Source organism: Trichosurus vulpecula, chromosome 3 (genome assembly GCF_011100635.1).
Source record: "Trichosurus vulpecula isolate mTriVul1 chromosome 3, mTriVul1.pri, whole genome shotgun sequence".
NCBI classification, from domain to species: domain Eukaryota; kingdom Metazoa; phylum Chordata; class Mammalia; order Diprotodontia; family Phalangeridae; genus Trichosurus; species Trichosurus vulpecula.
Genome location: NC_050575.1, coordinates 50,786,852 through 50,810,475, shown reverse-complemented (window position 1 = coordinate 50,810,475; position 23,624 = coordinate 50,786,852).

Sequence of the window (23,624 nt, the reverse complement as noted above, 5' to 3'; positions counted from 1 at the left end):
CAGCTCTTCAAATACTTGAAGACAGCTATCATCTTCACCCCCCTAGATCTCCTCTTCTCCAGGCTAACCATCCCCAAATGCACAAGGTCCTTCAGTAGTTGTATTCAGGTCACTTCTCTCAAATAACACTATGTACCGGACCCAGGCTGTTTTTCATACTTAATCACTAATAAATAAAAAGGAAAGGCTTGGGACCAACTTTGAGACTAACCAACTGTGTGCCCAAAGATAAATCATTTAACCTTCCGATGCCTTAGGCTCCTATCTGTAGAATGGAAATAATTAAACAGATGGATCTCAAACGCAAACGGCCTTAGTGTCTCTATGACTGAAAGCTGAACAGGAAAGGACAGGTGGGGAGCAATGGCAGCTCTTGAAATCCATAAACAAATGCATTCAGATTTGAAGAGCTCCGGACAGCTGCACTTAGACCACCACAACTGACCCTGAGGTCATTACAGTTTTCTGCTTTTAAAAATGCATCCACTTTGGGAGCATTCTCTGGGCTATTTGTGTGGAATGAAGGCACTGTTGTAGCCTCATTTATAGTAAAGACTCCCTAAATTACACTTTCATCCAAACAAGGGAACTCCTTTATGAGGCCGCTCTTCGGGACAGGAGTAATTGAGTTACTGGTTAATTGCATTAATCAGGCTCTTAAGAGTATTCAGTTATTCATTCAACTTTTTTTTGAATGCCTACTACGGGCAAAAGCTAGGTCTAAGGTTTCTGGGCACCATGTGAACTACACCATCCTAGTCCTCTAGAGAATTATGTTTCGGAAGAAAAAATTGAATTTAACGTATGTGTATATACACACACACACAAAACTCCATTTTAAAACGAACGTTATAACACGCATCTACCGCAAATCATCCTCCTGTCTCTCAAACAATAGGATCCATCATAGATTAAAGATCACGGAGCTAGAAGGGGACTTGTAGTGGTGTCTCAAGTCTCAATTTACAGCTGAAGAAACTGAGGCTCAAACGTTGGGTTGCTTGGCCGTGGTCACACAGGATAAAACAGGATTTAAAAGCAGGATGAAACAGCGACAAAGAAAGAAAAGGCATAAATGAGAGAAAAAGACAAGGAGACGTGGATACAGGCAGATAGGATCTAAGGCCTTTTATGTGCCTTCCTCTCTCTACCCGCCCCCGCCCAAAGCCACAAGAAAATTAAAAACGGGGGATGCATCTCAGGGGGTCGCCTAAGACGGGCTCCGGTAGGAAGCCGGTCTCTGGAGGTCGTGGGGAGAGGAGCATGGAGGGAGGACGGCAGAGAGCGGGCGGCCCCCGGGGAGAGGCTGAGGCCGAGAAGGCAGCTCCCGGGCTGCTGCGGGGGAGGCGGAGGCGGAAGCGAGGGAGGCCGAGCGCGGTGGGGATGTTTAAAGGAAATTTACAATCATTTCCTCTCTGTGGTTTGGTGACAAATCAACAACATCCTGTTCTTTTGTGAGGCTCCGGGCGCCTGCCAGGCGGAGGCAGCTCACAGGCTCTTAAAGCGATAGCCGCCCCGCCGCCCGTGAAAGGAGGCGGGGTGCGGGAACCTGGAGGAGGGAGACTAGGCTGGGGGGATGGGAGAATGGGAGGACGGCGGGAGGGGAGAGAGAGCAGGCCTCCTCCCTGGCTCCCTTCCCCCCAGCCACGGCTCCACCCCGGGCGGCGAGGAGGAGCCGGGGGCGCAGCCGGAATGCGGAGAATGACCGGAGGGGGCTCCGCCTGACCTCCCCACCCGCCCCCTTTCGCACGAGCATCTGCTCCGAAAACTTAATGAGGTCGGATCGACTTCCAGGGAGCAGGACCAGCAGCAGTGAGAGGGAGGGGAGGATGAGCACTGCAGCAAAACGGAGGTGGGGGGGAGGGAGTGCCACCAAGTGAGCGGCAGGAGCAGAGACCCCCCCCCCAACTTCTTTTCTCTGCATCTCGCCCCCCCCCCCCATCTCGTCCTTCTGAACATTGCACTGAGAGGAGGAGGGAGGCGAAGGAGAGCATGCCGCAGAGATCCGTGATTGATGGCAGTATCCGGGCCATTCTCTACGGAGGGGGCTAAGGGGGGGAGGAAGGTGGAGGGAGGTGGGGGCCAGCATCCCGGGGCAGGAGCTGAACGGGAGCAGCGGCCCCTCCCAGCAGCGGAGCCTCGACTGCCCGGGGGTTCCGTGTTTTATTTTCCCGTCACAGCTTGCCTTTCCTTTGCTGTCTCTCCAGCCTCAAAAATATACAGAGCTCTGTGAACTCCCAAATTAAACAGCTGAGTCTTAAAAACATAGAACTACATATACCTTTAAAAATTATAAACTGTGTATAACTGTAGATCTAGATATGCACACGCAGCTTTTGTATTACCATAGATTTATATTTACAATGCCATCGGAGGCTTTTGCTGAACATCGGAGGGCAACATTAGACCTACAGTAGGTCAGTACTGCAGGGGGACTCCCTGTGTGTGCTGTGATTCTGTGACTGGGGTTCTTAATCTTCTTCGGGTCATGGACCTCTTTGCCAGATGGTGAAGCTGGTGGTTCCCTTCTCAAAATAATGTTTTTTAAATGCATGAAATAAAATATGTAAGATTGTAAAGGAAATCAGTTATGTTGAAATAGTTATAAAATATTTAAGAAAAAAAGTTCGCAGATCTCCGGTTAAGAACCCAGATCTATGGTTTTGGGGACCTTGGCTCTGATCAAGGAAGGAAGAAAACTCCCTTGAGCAGAGGGAGAGTTAATAAAAGAAACGAAAGTTATTATACTGCAGTCAAATAAAAATGAAGAGCTAGCCATAACCACACTCCTTCCACTTGTCCTAAAAGCTGGGCAGATGTGGAATGGATTCACTACAGGGCAAAGAATTGGGCCAACAGGGGAAAAGCAATGTCTCCCAAGTCTAGGGTTCCAAACCTAGTTCTGCTGCTGATGCTGTGTGACCTTAAGCAATTCATCTGCTTTTCACATCCCTAAAGTAAAGGGATTAGTCTAGAAGAGAATCATTAAGATCCCTTTCAGTTTATATATGTATGTATGTGTATGTATGTGTGTATACACACATACACATATCTGTGGAAATAACTTTAAACTGCCACAAGAACAATTCTGGTTAGAGGTAGGGAAGAACTTTATTGAGCTTTTATATACTGAGGGAAGATTCACAGTATTTAGAGTTGGAAAGGATCTTAGATATTACTAACCCAACCCCTCCACATGGCTGCCACCTTCATTTTACAGATAAAGAAACTGAAGCTCCAAAAGATGAAATGACTTGTCCAAGATCACACTAAGCAGGCCCACAATTTGAACCCAGGTCATCTGACTCCAGATGAGATGGTATTTCCTTCTCTAAAGACTTGTAAAAATTGGAAACATAAGTGTGAAGACAGAATTGGTGCAGATGACCTGCAATGATTCCTTCTAAGCAAGGATTTTATGCTTAAAACTGATGTGTTAAGAAAACAGCCTTAGACACCTTTTCGGTTTCTCTGTGTTTGTTCTCTTGGTTCCTTTCGAAGGTAATCCCCATAAAACACTGGGTTTTTGCCTTAGACAGAGGCACCATTTGGTGGAGCTGCTAATGAGAATGGATGAACTTCCTATGTACCCCAAATAACAGTGGGGGCAGGACACATGAAACGCCTGCTGCCATTCCAGCTGACTCCTGTCCTTCCCTTCACCTTTCGCCACATTCTCCATGATGTTCTTCCTTTGGGCAGGGGCATGCTTGGAAATGGGACAAGATTGGACACTAGACCAAGTACCTGGGAGTGCATATACACAGTAGGGAGAAGGTAGGAAAAGGGAGATGTGTAGACCTGCCAAGAAAGCCTTGTTCAGGCTAGGCAACCTGCAGCCTCTTTGCTCCTGGGTTTTTAGACAAGTGCAGATGGTTCCAATCTTTTGTGTGGTTACTTTACCCAGGAACAAATTCATTTTCAAGGAAATTAAGCCCAAGAGGTAAATCTGGCTCCCCTTTGCTTCTGGGTAGTTCTGCTCTGCTGCTGCTTCACCTTGGTTTGGGAAGTTTTATAGCTACCATACATGCAGGATCTTTCTTGAAGAAGATGGATGTATGACTTTGGAGATCCCACCAAAAAAAGATGTGAAAAATTTAAAAGTAATATATTCATACAGGGTAGGGGAGCATCCCCAATCCTGTCTTCCCTTGGAGTCTAACAGAAAAGTGAAATCTAATGAACATTCTCCTCCCGCCCTCTGTAATTTTGTCATTCGAGGCTTTGTGGTCTAGTGATGAAACCCTGGCTTCAGGAATCCAAATCTGAATTTAGATCATCTTCAATTCAAATCAACAAATAACTTGTTAAATGCTTACTGTGTACAAGGTTCTGTGCTAGGCCTGTAGGGATACAAAGACAAATAAATAGATAGATAGTCCTTGCCCTTGAAGAACTTATGTTCTTAAGTTTGGGAATGGAACAGTACCTGGATAACTAAATACAAATAAGAGGGACAAAGTTCTAACGACTAAAAGGATCAGGAATGCCTTGTGTATGAACTAAGATCAGAAACAAGTGTAAGAGATTTTTTGGGAGGGAGAGAGAAGAGGAGAGGATGGGAAGAGGACCTCCAGAAGCATTCTAACTCTTTTAGTGAACATGGTATTCTGTTTGCATTGTGTCTCTAGAGTGCCAAGATGATTCAGTAATTACAACAGGAGTGAAGGTTCAGAAGCTGTGTATAAAAGTACACAAAAGTGGTAAAAGTAATCCACTGCATTGTGCCTCAGTTTCCCCAATAAATAACCAAAAATCCCCTAAATTGTGATACTATTTCTTGAGAAAACTTATCAGCATCATTTAGAAGAATTTTGCCCTACTTGCTTGCAGTCCTGTACAGTGATACAGAATGACCCCCTATCAGCCAGAGTTTTTTAAAAAGTCCTCTTTTTAATCCCTCTTCCTTTCCCTTTCCCTTTCCAAAGAGTTTTTTCAGGAAAGTCTTTAGCTCCTGTAGAAAAAAAAAAAGGAGGGGAAGGAGGAAGGGTTCATAGGGGTTTAAGATTTAAACTGATGGGTCATTAACACAGTAACAAAGCAAGCAGGAATTTTCCAGGTCACCAGCCAACCCTTTACAGTGGCATTTAAAATTCATTGGGGGTTGGGGGTGGGGATGAGGAGGGTAATGCTGGTGGTCAGGATAGGGAAGAAACTCTCCCAGCTCCTAAGGAAAAAAAGGAACACCCAGACTTCTATTTATGGTAGGCAAGACCCTTTAAACACCAGCAAAATGTATTTAATTTGCTCTGGACTTTGTAGTATTAATCCTTCAGGTCCAACTCTGCCACTGTATGACTTTGGACAAGTCACTTTCCCTCTCTAGGCCTCAGTAAAATGAAGGGACTGAACCAGATGACCTCTAAGGTCCATCCCAGCTCAATGTCCATGATCCTATGAACTGCTAGTAAAACAAATGCCAAGGAAGTTGAGGACCAGTCTTGGAGGCAAGAGCATTTGGGTCTGATTTCTACTTCAGACATAACACTGGCTGTGTGACCCCAGAGCGTATCATTTAACTTCTCAGTGTCCAACACAATTCTTTAAGGCTGTAAATTATAGAAGAGCTGTCGATATTCAATCAAGAAGGGAGTTTCTACTCTGGGAGGTTCCTACATGAATGAAATCACAGCCTAGGCCAAAACAAAGCAAAACTAGATGCCAGGGGGGAAAAACAACATCAGTCCACATGTATGATCAAAACAAAGCTTTAAGCCAAATATTCTCCCTGGCCCTGGGACTAGGGAACACCTGGCCCCTTACTTCATCCTCAACACCAATTTGCATCCATCAGCTAAGAAAGAAAATGTTCTAGGAACATCCACCACTTCTTTCAAACCCATTGAAACCTACCCAGACGGACTCACAACCTGACTTGTTCCAGCTGAGGTGAAGTTCAGGAGGACAGAGCCTCAGCCACATTGTACATTTCCCCCATATGTTTGCTTTTTTTTTTTTTATTTAGTTGCTGGCAGGCTAGAAGTCACAAGGGAAGGCAGTTCTAGCACTTAATTGGTAAGCAGGGCTTAACTGCTAGAAATATTCTTCCTATGATTGACTTCCCTGATGAAGATAGAATGACAGTCATCTTGAAATGTGATGCTGGGACTCATTCCACACAGCTTGCTTGTCCTTGGAACTGTCACCTCACCCCATTGCTTCAGATCTATGTCTACACCTGTGTACATTTAAATTCCTGAACCCTCCAACCCACTATCCCCAGACCCTGGGGGTACCCTTCTATTGTGGGCCTCAAACCTCACAGAAGCTTCTTGGGTGGTGATTACATATGCCTATAGGCCAGAATGACTTCCTACAGACAACTCAAGAAAACAATCCAGATTCTTTGATCCATCTGGAATTTTACTGTATTGAATGCTGCTTAGAGTAGGTTATTGTTTGGAACTTGGGAGCTTTTTTCCTTCACATAAAGATGTTTGTCATAATGCTGTTTGATCTGTAATAATTATTTTGACATCTGCCCTTGGGAGATGACCAGGCTCAAGATCTGGAAACAGGGAGTAGTAGTGGGAGGAGAAGAAACTCAGAGAAGCCTATCATAGCAAAGTTATGATAAATAGATCCAGAAAAGAGGCAAGTTGCATACTTAAGCTGTCACCAGAGAGAACTATGAATGAAAATGAGCTCAGGCTGAGTATTTGGGAAAGATAGAGGGTAGAAGTCAAAAAAAAATCTCATCTCCTCCACTGCCACCCATGCACAAAAGTCAATTAGCCAAGCAAAAAGCATACCTACTATGTGTATTCCCAGGCACTGGGAAATCTAAAGATAAAAAAAGAGTAGTTTCTACCCTTAAGGAATTTATATTCTTTTTTTTTTCAATAGAACCCAACGCTCTCTGTCACTAGACCCAACATTCTCCTATCTACCTGGACTTGAAAATTTGTAGTTCTTTTGAATCATCTCTCTTGTATCTAGTCAAAGATCAAATCATGTTGATTTTCCCTTCAAAATATGTCTTCTGTGAATCCCTTAGAGGCAATGTGCCACTGGGGAAAGATCACTCATTTAATAGTCAGAGGACATGTGATTCAAATCCCAGTTCTGTCACTTCCTAGCTGAGTGACTATGGAAAAGTCAGTTCTCTTCTCTGAGCTGCAGTTTCTTCGTCTGTAAAATGGGCTGTGCGGGTGTACTTGAATGTGCTTTCCAGCTCTAAAATTATGGCTCTCTTATTACTTCTCATAGACTCACAGGATTTAGAGCTGCTGGAAGGGACATTAGAAAGCCTCTAGTAAAAATTAATAATAATGATAACAATAACATCTATACAGTGCTTTAAAGTTTACAAAGAGTTTTACAAACATTATCTCATTCGATCCACACGACCACCCTGGGAAGTAGGTGCTATTACAATTCCCTTTTTAGAGATGAGGAAATGAAGACAGGCAGAGATTAAGTTACTAGTCCAGAGTCACACAGCAAGTAAAAGTGTCTGTGGCTACATTTGAACTCAGGTCTTAGAGATGAGGAAAATTAAGGCCCAAATGGATCTAAGTTACTTGCCCAAGGTCCCACAGCTAGTGCTATATAAATGCTAGCTAATATATTATTAATAACACAAATACAGGGCATCTAATTATAAATCCAGTGTTCTTTCTACTATCCCATACTGCCTCCCCATCCCCTGGTTTTGTAGATGAGGACGCCTGATGCTCTAGTTACAAAAGCACCTTCATTAGAATCTCTGCCTCCAATCCATCCCCAAACATCACTGCCATATCTAACTTCCTTAAACATCACTATCATTATATCACTTTCTTGCTAAAAAAAAAAATCTCCAATGGTTTCTTGTTTCCTACAACATCAAGTCTGAGCTCCTCAGCTTGATTTTCAAGGACCTCCCTTGTCTCATCCCATCCTACTCAGACAACTTGATTTCCTACTACCCCCCGCCCCAGGATACACCCTCTTTTTCAGTTCAACTTGCTCTCCCACCCTCCAGCTTTTGTCCCACACATCTGGAATACCTTTGCCTACCTAGCCACATCTTTGCCATTTTTCTAGGCCCAGATCAATTTCATGTTTTCCACAAAGATTTCCTGAATATTCCCATTCTCATTGGTCTCTACCATCCCGATCTCTAAACAGCACGGATCAGGGTCCTGGGTCCTCAAGGCCACAGGTTCCCCACCCCTGGCACAGATATTCTACATTTTACAAGTTAACAAGTAATTACTTTGTCTTTTAATCAATTACATTGTTTTCCATTTAGGAAATCATTCTTTTATGTATTTTAATCTCGACTCCCCAACAGTAGGGAAGCTCCTTGAAGTCAGAGACCATGTCTTATGCTTCTCTTTCCCATCCCCACTCCTAGCATCTAGCATAATGCTTACTAAGCTCATAGTCAGTGCCCAATAAATATTTAGAGATTTATCAGTTTCTCTATTTCCCCAGCATCTAGTACAGTGCCTTCCACATGGTAGGCACTTAATCAATGTTTATGGATTGATTGATTGATAAGTACTCCAGATTTCAAATCTGGGACTTGAAGAAGATTTAGTGTTTTAACCACAAACTAGCCTTATCCATCAGTCGCATTGCTACTTCCCCATTTATCCATACTAGGTCACTTCTTCAAGGGATATAATGATAAAGGAAGATGGTGGTACTCGACAGTTGGGAGACTTCTTGGAATCCCGAGTTTCCCTTAAAGCTCAGCTCCAGGCACCTCTCTATAAGGTCTTTTTTTTAATACATCTCTCCTCATCCCCTCATACCCCCACAACCTACCAGCTTCTCCTGCTTCCCCCTCAAAAATTACCTTGTATTTGTTTATGTTTAAATATAATGATTAATATTTATTCAATTTAAAAATAATAAATAATTTAATAATTATTAATATATTATTTAATATTATTAAATGTAATTACTGTTTAAATATGTTTATGTGTACATATAGTGCATCCTAATCAAAGTTAGCTTCTTAAGGGCAGGGACTGTTTTGATTATCTTTATATGAAGTGTCCCAAAAGTCTTAGTGCTTTAGCTTACAAATGCACAAAGACTTTTGGGACGTATTGTAATCTTTTCACTAAGCAAAGTGCTTGAGGGCTCATACAAGGAATTTAACGAATGTTTGTTTACTGATTGAAATGCATCCCCACGCTTCAACTTGCATATAAGCAGTCTTCCCAACTAAACAGTTCACTCTCCGAGAATGAGAAAGCTGTATTCTGTCAGCTTTGTATCTATCCACATCACCCTAGTATGGGGTTCAGTTTAAAGTCTGTCAATCTCCCTGATCAGCTCAGAGGAGAGGAGAGAACCCTCTTAACCACTTTTTTTTTCCAGCCATGCTCAAAAGAAGCTCCAATAGTTCATGTTCCCCACTCTGGAAGTTGAAATCCCAGGAGCAGATTCACATGCCACTTAATTGTGGAATTTTGAAAATGGGGCATGTTGTCAAGTAACCCAAGGAAGACAAAGGGAAGCAAGGAAATGGATTTTTGGTTAATAAGACACAACAGCAGCTGTTTTATTGGGGGAGGGGATGAGACTGGTCTCTGTGAAGGAAGATATGTGTATACGCACAAGCTCAAGAGGAGGCAGACATGGGAATTTTCTTTTCTTTTCTTATTTTGGAGGAGGGGAAGGCAGGGCAATTGGGGTTAAGTGACTTGCCCAAGGTCACACAGCTAGTAAGTGTGTCAAGTGTCTGAGGCTGCATTTGAACTCAGGCCCTCCTGACTCCAGGGCCGGTGCTCTACTCACTGTGCCACCTAGCTGCCCTGACATGGGAATTTTCATCATTGATGACTCAAGACTATTGTCGAGGCCCAACATCCAACATCCGTGCTTTTACCCTCTACATTCCCACACTTTTGCCCAGGCTGAGTACAGGAGCCAAGGAGTTCTCTAATCCCAGCATTGTCACTGACTCATTCGAGATTCTAAGCCAATCACTTCGTCTTCCATGACTCAGGGCCACCCAAGCACCCTGGGAGAGTAGCAGCCTGGGAGGACAACCAAGTAGAGTCTCCTCATGGGGGCCTGGACAAAGACTGAGAAAACATATTTGCAGACTACCCAGAATAGGTGCTTATTTACAAAGCCACCTCAGCATCTCCTTCTTGCAGTAATGCATCTTAGAACACCAGGGTCCATTCCCAAGAATCATCTTTGACTTCATGCAAAAAAGTCAAACGGAAATTATAAAATCACCTCAAGACCTCTCCATCCTCACTCACACCACCCCTCGATCCCTCATGTCTCATCCTTAGGCATCTTATTGCTATTTATACGTCAAGTTGGGTTTGTTGGTTTGGTTGTTGTTTTTTTTCACTAATACATCTACTTCCTCCTACCCTCTTCCTTTTCCCCTCCACTCCAACTGAGTTTTTAAGCAAAGAATATATGCTGATTCTCTAGCTGATTCCCGGCACAATTCACCAGGCAACCTGCAGGCTGAGGACTGATGAACCCAAGGCCCTTCCTGAAATGAAGACGTTTAGGTTTCCTGGATGGACAGATTCAGCTTGGCTTTGGTTCCACCTTAATATGACAATGACAAAAATAGCCAAAATAAATTTCTAGAGTGTTTTAAAGTTTGCAAAACACTTTTTCCTCACAGCAATTGTGAGGTAAGCAGAAGGGTCACTGGCCATTGGTCTAGAGGTGGAAGGGCCCCCAGAGGCTATCTAATCCAACCTGCTAATTTTATAGTTGTAGCAGCTTTAGCCTAGGGATTTTGAATGATTTTGCCTATAGTTACATAGTAAGTATCTGAGGTGGGATTTGAGCCCAGGCCCTTTGACTCCAAAGTTAATACAAGAATTATTATCTCCATTTTACTGAGTAAGAAACTGAAGAGGATCAAGCCCCCCAAAAGAATAGGACCAAACAGGAGATAGAGAACATTATGAAATGCAAAAGGGATAATTTTGATTACATTAAATTAAAAAGGAGTTGCACAAACAAAACCAATGCAACCAAGATTAGAAGGAAAACAGAAGGCTGGGAAACAATTTTTACAGCCAGTATATCCGCTAATGGCCTCATTTCTCAACTATATAGAGAACTGAGTTAAATGTATAGGAATACAAGTCATTCCCCAGTTGAGAAATAGTCAAAGGATATGAACAGGCAGTTTTCAGATGAAGAAATTAAAGTTATCTATAGTCATATGAAAAAATGCTCTAAAACCACTATTGATTAGAGAAATGTAAATTAAAACAACTCCGAGGTACCACCTCACACCTATCAGCTTGGCTAATATGACAGAAAAGGAAAATAACAAATGTTGTAGGGATGTGGGAAAATTGGAACACTAATGCATCATTGGTAGAGTTGTGAACTGATTGAACCATTCTAAAGAGCAATTTGGAACTGTGCCCAAAGGGCTAAACACTGTGAGATCCAGCAATACCACTACTAGGTCTGTATCCCAAAGAGATCATAAAAAAGAGAAAAGATCCACATGTACAAAAATATTTATAGCAGCTCTTTTTGTGGGAATGGCTGAACAAGTTGTGGTATATGAATGTATTGGAATACTATTGTGCTATAAGAAATGATGAGCAGATGATTTCAGAAAAACCTGGAAAGACTTACATGAACTGATACTGAGTGAAGTGAGCAGAACCAGAAAAACATTGTACACAGTAACAGCAGCACTGTGTGATGATCAACTTTGAAAGACTTAGCTCTTCTCAGCAATGCAATGATCTAAGACAATTTCCAAAGACTTATGATAGAATATGCTATCCACATCCAGAGAATGAACTATGGGGTCTGAATGCAGGTGGAAGCATACTATTTTCACTTTTCTTGTTGTTTTCTTGTTTTTTCTTGTGGTTTTTCCCTTTTGTTCTGATTTTTCTTTCACAACATGGCTAATGTGGAAATATGTTTAACATATTTGTATATGTATAACTTATGTCAGATTTTTTGTTGTGTTGGGGAGAGGGGAGTAGATGGAGGAAGGGGAAAAATTTGAAACTCAAAATCTTATAAAATTAATGTTGAAAACTATCTTTGCATGTAATTAGAAAAAATAAAATACTATTAAGTGAGGAAAAAAGAATAGGATACCCTAGAGTAAGGAACAGAACATATGAATAGCCTTTGCTGCCTGGCCTAGAAATCTATGTGCTGGACAGACACATTTGTCCCATTAGTTAACACAGTAGAGCACCCAATTTCCATGTGATATTATCAACAAATTATACCTATAAAATCCTTATTTTTATAGCCAAAAATTGGGATGCAGACTGATGAAGGATATTCCTTTTGCAAAGTGCACTGATTGACTCCCTATCTCTCACATTCATCCCCTTCTCCCCACCCCATGCAGCCACCATCTTAGAAAAAGCCAGAAACTAGAGATGAGGAGGGAGAGTCATTAAAAAGGAGTGATCCTCTCTCCAGGACTAGGGCAACAGCCTCCTAATTGAGCTCTACATCCCAAGTCTTCTGTCTCTCTACTCTCCTCCACACAACTGCCAAAGTGATATTCCTGAAGTACAGGTCAGAACAGGGCATTCTCTTAGTCAGTGACTCCCTACTATCTTTAGGAAAAAACATGAACTATGCTTTTTGTCATTTAAAGAGTTTCCAAATCTGGCTCCACCCTCCCTTTTAATTATTCCCAGTCATATTCTATGCACTCTACCAACCAGCCAAACTGCCCTACTGGCCATTCTCTATATAGAGTATATCATCTTCTGCCTCTTAACCTTTGCACAGGCCATCTGTCACCCATGATCACATGGAACTCCTTCCTTCCTTCTGTCTCTTGAAATCCACATCTCCCTTTGAAGCTCAAATCAAGTGCTACCTCCTACAGAAGGCCTTTCTGCATCCACCCCAGCTGCTGGTGCCCCTCATAAAATTATTTTGTATTTAATGTGTGCATATTTTGAACTTATTTTTAGGTATACATGTTGTTTCTACCACTAGAATATAATTTTTTGCATGAAGTCAAAGAAGGCTCTTGGGAATGGACCCTAGTATTCTAAGATTCATCACTGGAGGAAGGGGACGCTGATCTTTGAAGTCAGGGACTGTTTTGGGTTTTGTCTTTGTATACCCATGGCCCAGCACAGTGCATGGCACATTGCAGATGCTTTAATAAATGCTGATTAATTTGATTACCTTCCTTGAAACTAAGCCTAGCCTGGAAAATCTGGGACAAAGAGTTATTATGCATGGAAAGACAAAAAGGAAAAGGTCAATTGGACAGAGCTTACAAGCATCCCAAACTATTCCCTAACACAAAATACATCTTTTTAACACTAATATTCTTCCAAGTGATGCTATATGATAATAAATCATGTAGCATTTTAACCTCTGAAGAACCAAAATTTAGGCAACCCAAAGAACAATAGAGAGATTCATGGCAGGCCTCAGTAATATCTTAGCCAAAAGGTTCTTAAACTTTTTTTAAACTCCTGACACATTCTTTACAGTGAGGAATCGGGGCCCACTAAGTGTTTGAGTTCAGAGCAAAGAAGAGTTCCTGGGCTACTCCTGAAGACTCATTACATAAGTTTAGAAATTTTTCTGTCTCTCCTTCCCCTCTTCCATCCTCTTTTTTTTCTTTACCTCCCTAGAACTCACAGCAAAGGAGCTCGATACCTCCTAGAAGAGAACTACTACTGTGATCTTCCCAGCAGCAAGCCAGGAAGAGCAGGAAGCAAGTTGCAGGTAGGGATGGAAGTTGGTGAATGTTGAAAGTCTCAGAGTGGAAGGAGGAATTTCAGGGCACACCTAAGGAAACTTGTCAAGAACCACTTTGAGGAACATTTAACCAATGGTCACTTGGGCACAAAAGTTGTGTAAAACATTAAAAAAAAAAAAACAGGAAAAGCACACTTAGAACAGAAGGTGAGAAGGTTCAATAGCAACATAATTATCTAATGACTTAAGTGGTACCCATAGAGTATTAAAAGACCTAGTAATAGGCCTCAATTACAATGGGTAAATACTCTATGAAAAATATGAGGACGTGGACAAGAATCCTACAGGATGAGGTGTGTTTGGATCTTGGGATCATAAACTTAGAGCTGGAAGTGACATAGAAGTCATCTAGCTCAAACTATCCCCCTTCCCATTTTATAGATGGAAATCAGCAGCCCAGTGGAGTTAAGTGACTGGCTCAAGATCACACAGGTAGTAAGTAACAGAGTCAGTATCCAAAATCAGGTCTTCAGACTCCAAAGTCAAGGTTCTTTCAACTGTGCCATGCTGCTATACGGATTTTGAGGGATGACCCCCGTGGATGAGAGCCACTGAAGTACAATCTAACATTGTTCCTATGGGATATTTTCACCTATTATCACATTAATGATATTAGGCAGGGTATGCCATTTCAGTACTTTGCATTTGAAAAGTGCTTTGCTGTTATTTTTACTTTTTATTCTTCTCTTCTCTCTCCATACAGTCTTCTTTGGTGATCTCATCAGCTCCCATGAGTTCTATTACCATCTCCATACAGATGATTTCCAGAGCTATATATACATATATACATATATGTATATATACACACATATATACATACATACATATATATGTGTATATATGTGTGTATATATACACACATATACAGATACACTCACACACACGTGTGTGTGTGTGTGTGTGTGTGTGTGTGTGTGTGTGTGTAGCCCTGACCTCTCTCTTGAGAGCCAGCCTCACATCACCAATTGTCTCTTGGACATCTCAGCCTGTCTAAAACAGAACTCATTATCTTTCCCCAAAACCCAGACATTTTGCCCAATTTCCCTATTACTGTCATGGATACCACTATCTTGCCAATCAGCCAAGCGCCAACCCTTGGTGTCATCTTCCACTCTTCACTGTCTCCTGCCCCCTCCAATATCCAATCTGCTGCCACGTCTTGTCATTTCTACCTTCACAAAATCTCCCCTACACATTCCCTTCTCTCCTCTGACACTGTACCATCCCTCTGCAGGCTCTCATCACCTCACACCTGAACTATTTCAGTGGCCTCCTGGTTGGTCTTCCAGCCAAAAGTCGCTCCCCATTTCAGTCCATTCTTCACATAGCTAACCAAAATGATCTTCCTAAAGTGAAGGTCTGATGCCCCCACCTCACCCATCCCCACTCAGCAACTCCAGTGGCTCCCTATTACTTCCCAAAGTCCTCCATTTGGCTTTTAGAGCCCTTTACAAACTATCAGGGATGGGGAACCTACAGCCTCGAGACCGCATGTGGCCTTCTAGGTCCTCGGGTGCAGCCTTTTGACTGATTTCAAGTTTTATAGAGGAAATCCTTTTATTAAGGGGGTATGTTCTGTGAAGTTTGGATTCAGTCACAGGGCTGCACTTAAGGACCCAGAGGGCCACATGTGGCCTCAAGGCTGCAGGTTCCCCACCCTTGGGGCTAGTTGAGAGAGAGTCTAGCTAGATTCTATCCCATTTCTACCTTGTCAGTCTTTCTGCCCTTTCCACGTACTCTACAATCCAGTGATATTCTTGCTCCATCTCCCCACTCCATGCCTTTTCAATGATGTCTCCCATGCCTGGAAGGCGCTCCCTCCTCAACTCCACCTCCTAGCTCCTGCCGAGACTCAGCTCAATTGCAGGCTTCTGCAAGAGGCTTTTTCTGATCCTTTCCCCTTTCTTTCCATGCCTACTCTCTGTGCTTACCTCATAGTTATACTGTATACCGTATTTCCACATGTATAAGACACACCCTTTTTCGAAAAATTTGGGGTCTAAAAACCGGGTGCGTCTTATACAGTGGTTGTAATTTTTTTTACTTGCATTTCCTGCTTTTTCGGGCTTGTTTTTGTGCTCATTGTTGTAGATTTTTTTACTTCCATTTCCCACTTTTTCGTGCTTGTTGTCTTTGTGCTCTGTGTTTCTCATTTGTCACTCGTATATTAGGTTACATTTTGCCATGTTCTGCCCAGAAATGTCTCAGAAAAGATTTTCGTACAGTACTGAATTCAAGTTAAAAGCAATCCAGTTTGCAAGAGTGAATGGAAATCATGCTGCTGAATGTAAGTTTGGTTCTCCTCCAACTGAGAAAACAATCCAAGACTGGCTATAGGAAGAAGACACCCTACTGAAAACACCATGGCAGAAGAAGATCATGAGAGGCAAGAATGAAGAAACCAACTATAGGAGAAATTTGTACCTGGGTGAAAAGATTCTGGGATAATATCAAGATTGAGATAATTTTTAAGTCATTTAAGAAGTGTGGCATTTCAAATGCCATAGATGGAACTGAGGACGAGGCAATATATGAAGACAGTGATTTGTCATCAAACACAGATGCGGACAAGCTAATGGTTGGGAGTTCTATGAATTTTATGATGAATAAAACTTGAGTTCAATAACTTTATGTAATATATTTTTTTTCAAATTTTGGGCCCCAAAATTAAGGTGCGTCTTATACAAGGGGAAATACATAATATTTTGTATGTACGTGCATGATATTTCTCTTTAGACTGTGAGTTCCTTGAGGGCAGGCACTGTGTTTTTATCTTTTCTTGTTTCCTCATGGCTTAGCATAGTGCTTGGTACAAATAAATGCTTGTTGATTGATTTTATCTTTTTGTACAATCTTCAGGGGAGGATCCTGTGTCCATTTTTTGGAAAAGGAGATCGAGGTTGGGATCCTTGCCTCATGTAAGTTAATGGGATGTGAACTTGGATCTCCCAACTCTCTAGCTCACTGAAATCTCCAATCCTATAGATTTAAGGACAGTGAAAAAAAAATCCCCAGCCAATTCCAAAGAGGATTTTAATGCACCTTACAGATAAACCTGACCTGAGTCTGTAACGTTCTTTGTGTGCTCAAAATTTTAATCTTTACTCAGAGATGGGCGTCAGGCTGGCATAAATAACAGCATATGAGCCTGCTTTCCCCTTTGTAAATTTTCTTTTTAATTTTATTGTAAACAGAACCAAATTCATCATTAACCAATTTCTATATGTGTAATGATTCAGAACATACTGCTTTCATCAAGGTCATCATTTTTTAAAGTTTCTTTTGTCCTCTTGTCTTGGGAGCTAACATACTGTGATGATTGATCCCTGGGCTCTGCCACTTCCTCTGTGACCACCAACAATGCCACAGACACACCAGGTCTCAGTTTCCTCACCTATAAAATGGAGACAAGAATTCTTGAGCTTCCCATCACTTACTGGTTGTTGTGATGAAAGCAGTTCATCGCTCTCCATGCAGCAGGACAGTTTTAAAAGCTACAGGCTAAATTTATTATCTATTAAATAGGAAACACTCCATGTAACGGAGAACTACCAGTTTCACACACAATCCTCTTTTTCTCTTCTATTATTTATTTGGTTCAGTTCAGAATAAAACTAAGGAATTCTTGAAAACCTTCGAGCATGATAAAGATGTGAGTTCTATTTATTCTTGCAGGCGCTACTGTAGCACCCTGTCTTGTTCGGGAAAGTACTTTTCAGATGTCATTGTATTCTAGGTTGTAACTAAAGTTGGAAGATATAATGGGAAAGATGCTAGAGTTGGAGTCAATGGAACTGGGTTCAAATCCCAGATCCATTACTTACTCCTTGGGCAAACTTCTTTGGGCAAGACACTTCATCTCTCTGGGGCTTATCTTCCTTGTCTATAAATAAGAACAACAGTAACAGTAGTCAACGTTTATACAGTACCTATGATGTGCCAAGCACTGTGCCAAGTGCTTCACAATTGTTACCTTGTTTGTTCCTCATTGCCACCCTAGAAGACAGGTTCCATCATTATCCCCATTTTACAGATGAGAAAACAGAGCTTAAGTGACTTGCCCAGAGTCACAAAGTCAGCTGTGTAAATCAGATCATAATTATCTACTGTCAGCTAGTAGGTATCTGAGGCGAGATTTGAACTCAGACGTTCCTGCCTCCAGGCCTGGCACTCTATCCGCTGCATCACCTAGCTAGTCTAGATGACCATGACATATCTTTGAGTTCGAATTCTAAATCTTGGATAATAGCCCCTTCCCTAGTACAGAAGCACAATGAGATAAATACATGGTATTAGATAGTGAAGAAAGAAACCTTATTTCTAGCAGTTTCCAATGATGTGTGCACTATCTTCCCACCTCCCACCACCCATACCACGAAGCATTTCCAGGCTTCCTGTCATGCCAATGATGGCTTAGATTTACTTATCTGCAAGCCAAGAAACTTTAGTTCTGTTAACAATCATAATATGACCTAGGATTTATGTCGCACTTAATACATGCCAGGCATTGCGCTAAGCACTTTACAAATAGCATCTCACCTGATCCTCACAACAAGCCTGTGAGGTAAGTGTTATTATCCCCACTTTACAGTTGAGGAAGCTGAGAGAAGCAGAGGGCAAGGAACTTACCCGGGGTCACACAGCTAGTAAGTGTCTGAGGCTGGACTTGAATTCAGGTCTTCCAAACTCCAGGCCCAGGGCTCTATCCATTGAGCCATCTAGCTGCTTCTGTTACCAATTTTGACAGGAAACCTGAATTTTACCTCCTGATCTGCCATGAATCATATCATGGGATTTTAGGATCATTGCTTCAGGGTTGGAAGGGATCTTAGAGGTCATCTTATTTAATTTATAAATGAGAAAACAGAGGCCTTACTACCATACAGGTAATAGGCATCACAGCTAGCATTTGAACTAAGATTCTCTGATTCCAAATTCAGTGCTTTCCCCAGCATCTCACTGCCTTGTAGAAGCACTCCAAAGAACACGGCGTCAACTGGACTGCCATGTCATACACTGTGTGAGTATTGATCTACACTCTAACCCCTACTCCCCCTCCAATATTTTATATATGTGTGTGTGTATATAATTGTGTATATATATATATTATATATATACACATATATATACATATATATATACATATATATATATACATATATATAAACATATGAGTGTATGCAGAATCTCCAATTGAAGGAAAACTTCTTGAGGGCAGAGACTGCTTCATTTTTCTCTTTTGTATCCCCAGCCCCTAGCCAGTGCCTGACACATAGCAGGCATTTTAAAAATTGATTGAGGGTCAAAGAACTGGGGCTCAAATTCCAAATCACTTCCTTTCTTTGCCTCAGTTTCTCCATTTGTAAAATGAGAGGCTTAGACTAGATAATCTCAAAATTCCCTTCACCATGCTAAGTTTATAATATCTATGCTAACTTGGAAAGGTCACATAACGTTGCCAGGCCTCAGACTCTCAACTAGTAAAATGCAAGGGTTAGACTAGATGCTCCCTGAGGCTCCTCCTAGCTCTAAAATTCTATAATTTCTCTCTGAAGTGAGGCACTTCATCACTGTCCCTTCTTTGAAACAGGACTACAATACTCCTTGTATGTGTAGTAACAAAGAGGGGATTTTGCAGAAGGTAAGACTCTACCACAAACTAGGTTTCCCCCCAAGCCCTCCCCTCCAGGCAGAGGGGAAACTTTATAGTGTAAGAGAAAGCAAATTGGATTCTGTGCTTCAGTTTCTTCATCTGTAAAACAGAGACATTAAAACCTGCCCTACAGTACACATAGGGTTGTTGTGAGGATTAAAATTAATCTAATATTTGCCAAAGTCTTTTGCAAAAAAACTATTAAAAAAACTGCATAAATGTGATACATCTAGTTACTGCTGTCTAGTCAAGAAATATTTATCTAGTGCCTACTTTATTCCAATAGACAAAGCTATGTATCCCAAGGGATATGACCAGTCTTACCACAGAATCGAACAGGACTTTACACAGAATAAAAGACCAAGATCCTCTACCTGTCTTAGATCTCAGCTTTGCTAATGGGGACCAGCCAGGCCTGGTCACCAACCTATACCAACCCAGTGAATAAGCTGGTCTGACCACTTTGGAGAGGACACACAACAACAGCCTGAGGGAGGCTGTACAGTTGGAGTAATAAAGAAGTGGTTTGTATGAATTAAAAAAAAATGTGATGGCAGAGAAAAAGAACGAGACAATTCCGGAGAGACAGGAAGAATCCAAGGACAGGCAAAAACTCACGGCAGCCAAACAGGGAATAAACAGAGAAAGCAAGACCTCCCCACCCCCCAACTTTCACATATATAACAGATTTACTATGTGAAAATGTTTAAAAGCCCTATATATTGCACACAGTAGGTGCTCAATAAATATGTTGGTCGATTGACTAAGGAATCATTTAAAGAGTTCCCAACCTAAGTCAATTGCCAATGTAAGTGCCAATGCCATCAACCCCAAAGTTCCTGAGGAAAATTCCTTACCCTAAAATGTCTGAGAAATAAGAAAGAGCATTTGCTACACATTTTGGCTCAATATTTTCTTCCTATTGTTTTCTGATTTATCTCTTGCCTCTCCAGCTAGACTATAACACCTCTATACCTCATTTTCCCCATCTATCAAATGGGGATGAGATTACAGACTCTTTAACAGGCTAAGAACTATGCTGTAAGAGACACTTCTCAGAAAGGAGGTAATTTGGTACCACGAAGTTAGAGGACGTGGCTTCAGATGCCATCTATGCTGCTTTCTATTTGTGCCATCGAAGGTGAGTCAAGTTAACATTCCTTGATTTCCTATTCAGTAAAATGAAAGGCTTGAGCTAGACAGCCTCTGAGGTCTGGTTCTAGTTCACATGGTCACGGAAGGGAATGGGCATATAGTGGGCATGTAATTAATAAAAACAGAATAGAATAGAATATTTATACACGGCCCCATGAAAAGTGATTTAGAGAGCCTGCAAGACCAGGCTAAACAGGCAGCACACAGTGATGAAAATGTTTGAATGTTCCCACATGGAATGTGATCAGAGCTCTGAAAACAAGTATATCTCAAAGCCTTTTCCTCTTCCTGTCAACTCCAGGGTAGGTATGTTCAAAGAGAGACCCCGGGAAGGGATTTTAGAGACCATTTAGTCAAACTCTTTTGTAGCATTAAAGGATTCAAGCCATAGAGACCATCCAGACCAAGCCAATTTAATTTGCAGATGAGAAAATTAAGACACCAAGAAGTTAAGGTGACTTTCTCAACATCACATAGCTGAGCTGCGACAAAGCAAAGAGGGGAAAGGGAACAATCATTTATTAAGCCCCTACTATGTGTCAGGCATGAGGTAAAATATCATCTCACTTGATCTCACTACTACTCTAGGAGGTTGGTTCTATTATTATCTCCATTTTGCAGTTGAGTAGACTGAGTCAGGCAGAAATTGAATGACTTGCCCAGGGTCACACAGCTGGGAAACCTCTGATGCTGAATATTAATTCAGGTCCTCATGACCCCAGGCCTAGTATTCTAACCACTGGGCCATCCAGCTGCCTGTAGAGTAGAACCTAAGCACACCAAAAACAAATTCTGTGCTCTTTCCACTATAGCGACATTCTCTGGGGTTGTCCTTGAGTAAGGCTGGCAACCCAGGTGGTGCCAAATGCCAAAGATGACAGGCAGAGGGGAAAGTAGATGGAGTGCTTAGGAAGCAGGAAGACTAGGGGTACAAATACTGCCTCTGAGACTTAGGGAGCAACCCTGGACAAGACAATAGCTACTCTGAACCTGTGGCAATTTCAAGGAGAATTTATTGAGCACCTACCGTGTGCCAGGAAGCTATGTGCTGGGAATACAGTGACCAAAGGTCAATATATCCTAGTTTTTCTCTTTTCCTTTTCACTATCAACTATCATTGGTCCAGATTCTCTACCTCAGAAGCAAGGGGAGTAAGGAGTCTTCAGCCTTGGGCTGAAGAGATGGGTCGAACAATAACCTGGATTATTTTAATTTAATTGAATCACAGAATCATAGACCAAATAAAATTTCTCAATTACTCTGAGTAGGCAGGAAACAATCCGTGCTACAAATATAATCAAAAGCATGTAAATTAGGTGCCAAATTCGGAGGATTTATTAAAATTTAATTTGCAAATATCATCTAGCTTTGTAATAATCCATCTGAATAATTGTCTAAATTAGCCCAAGAGGCATTGATTTCAAAAATTCCTCTACTCACAGTATTATACCTTTAACTCCCATCATCAGCCCAGCTTTGTGCCTCTATCATGAGACTGCTGGATTCATTGCTCAGAAATGTTCTCCTTCATCCTTAGCACTGCAGAGGGCAGGCAATATGAGCTTCCTTCATCCTCCTTCAGGAAAGCTGAGAAAGGACCAGGAAATGGAATCATCTCTGTCCCTCTGCTAATGCCTTTGATAGAGGAAACTCTATCAGGAAGACTCTGCAGACTATCCTTCTCACCTCATTTTTCTGAAATGCTCTAGAATGATTTTATTTATGTTTAACCTTCTCATTGTGTAAGCAAGAACAACTGGGTAAACCACCTGCTGAAAAATTAATTGCTCCTCCTTCCTTTGTTAAAAATATTGAAATAACATGGCTGTTTGTAATATCTGAGAAGTAGGTGTATTCAGCGTGGGATAGCATCACTGAGCAGAGATGGAAGGCTCATTAGGCTGAGGAAAAGGGCTTGGCCTTGATAGAAAGACAAAGACCCCCTGGAGGGCCAGGGCCCTTTTTGGTCTAAGAAGTCAGGGTCTTTAGAAGAGCAGGTGGGCAAGCAAAAGGAACAGAAGGGGAGTTTCTGAGAGTAAGGGAGCAGACACTAGTTCCTATTTAGAAAAGGAGAACTGAAGGGAGGTTTTATCTCTGGTTGTAATAAACAAAAAAGAGAATGAATAAAAAGATGGGAAATTTTGGAGGGACAGGACTTGGGTGTAAAGCATCTATTGGCAGGTGACATGTTAATTGGCTGATTTCCTTTATTTTAATGTTTAGTTCCTACTACCCCACTGTAGGGAATCAGAGCACATAAACTTGAAGTCCTTTCTAGCTCCAATGACTAGGTTTTACCTCAAATCAAGTTAGACTGCAAGCACTAAGGAATCTCTACCTACAGCCACCAGTTTGGGGGAGAAAAAGGCTGTATTCAGGTAGTTGGGTTTTTTTTTTTAATATCAATTCTTTCTGAGTCTTTCTGGGATATATACAATATCTCCTATAAAGGATATATCCACTGAAGAAGGAGAGGATCTCTGCCTATTTTCAAAAAAATGGTTCAGAGAGCCAAGGCTATCTCTGCTTTGTTTGTGGGTGGCCTGACATTAACAAGTTCTTTTCAGTTTCTTTTCCTGCCTTCTACTGACAGGAGCACCAGATCCTTGGCAGGCAGGCCTTCTAGTCATGATGTAATGGAAAGACCACTACACGTGGAATTGGTGGACCTGATTTCAAAACCTGTATGACCTTCTCAAATCAACTTCTCTAGGCCTCCATTTCCTAATCTGTACAAGTAAAGAGAATGGCCTAGGTGAACTTTAAGGTCCTTTCCAGCTTTAGATTTTATGATCCTAAATTTCCCTAATTCTAGGCCACTGTTCTTACCTTACTCTAAAATTCAAGCTATCTGAAAGGCGAATGCCATATTGATCTCTCTTACTGCACCAGAGACTGCCCACAGTCTCTGTGAGCTAGGCCTTAGAGATGTCAGATTAAAAGAAAAAAAAGGGAAGGGGATGATTAAACCTGACCATATATGCTGTGGTGGCTCTACTTAAGGTTTCTCCAGCTCTACTTAAGGTTTATCTCTGACAATCACACGGACTTAAAAGGTAGAAAAAGGATTTCAAAGCGTTCTGTTTGTTATTTAATCTGGTCGCCATCACTG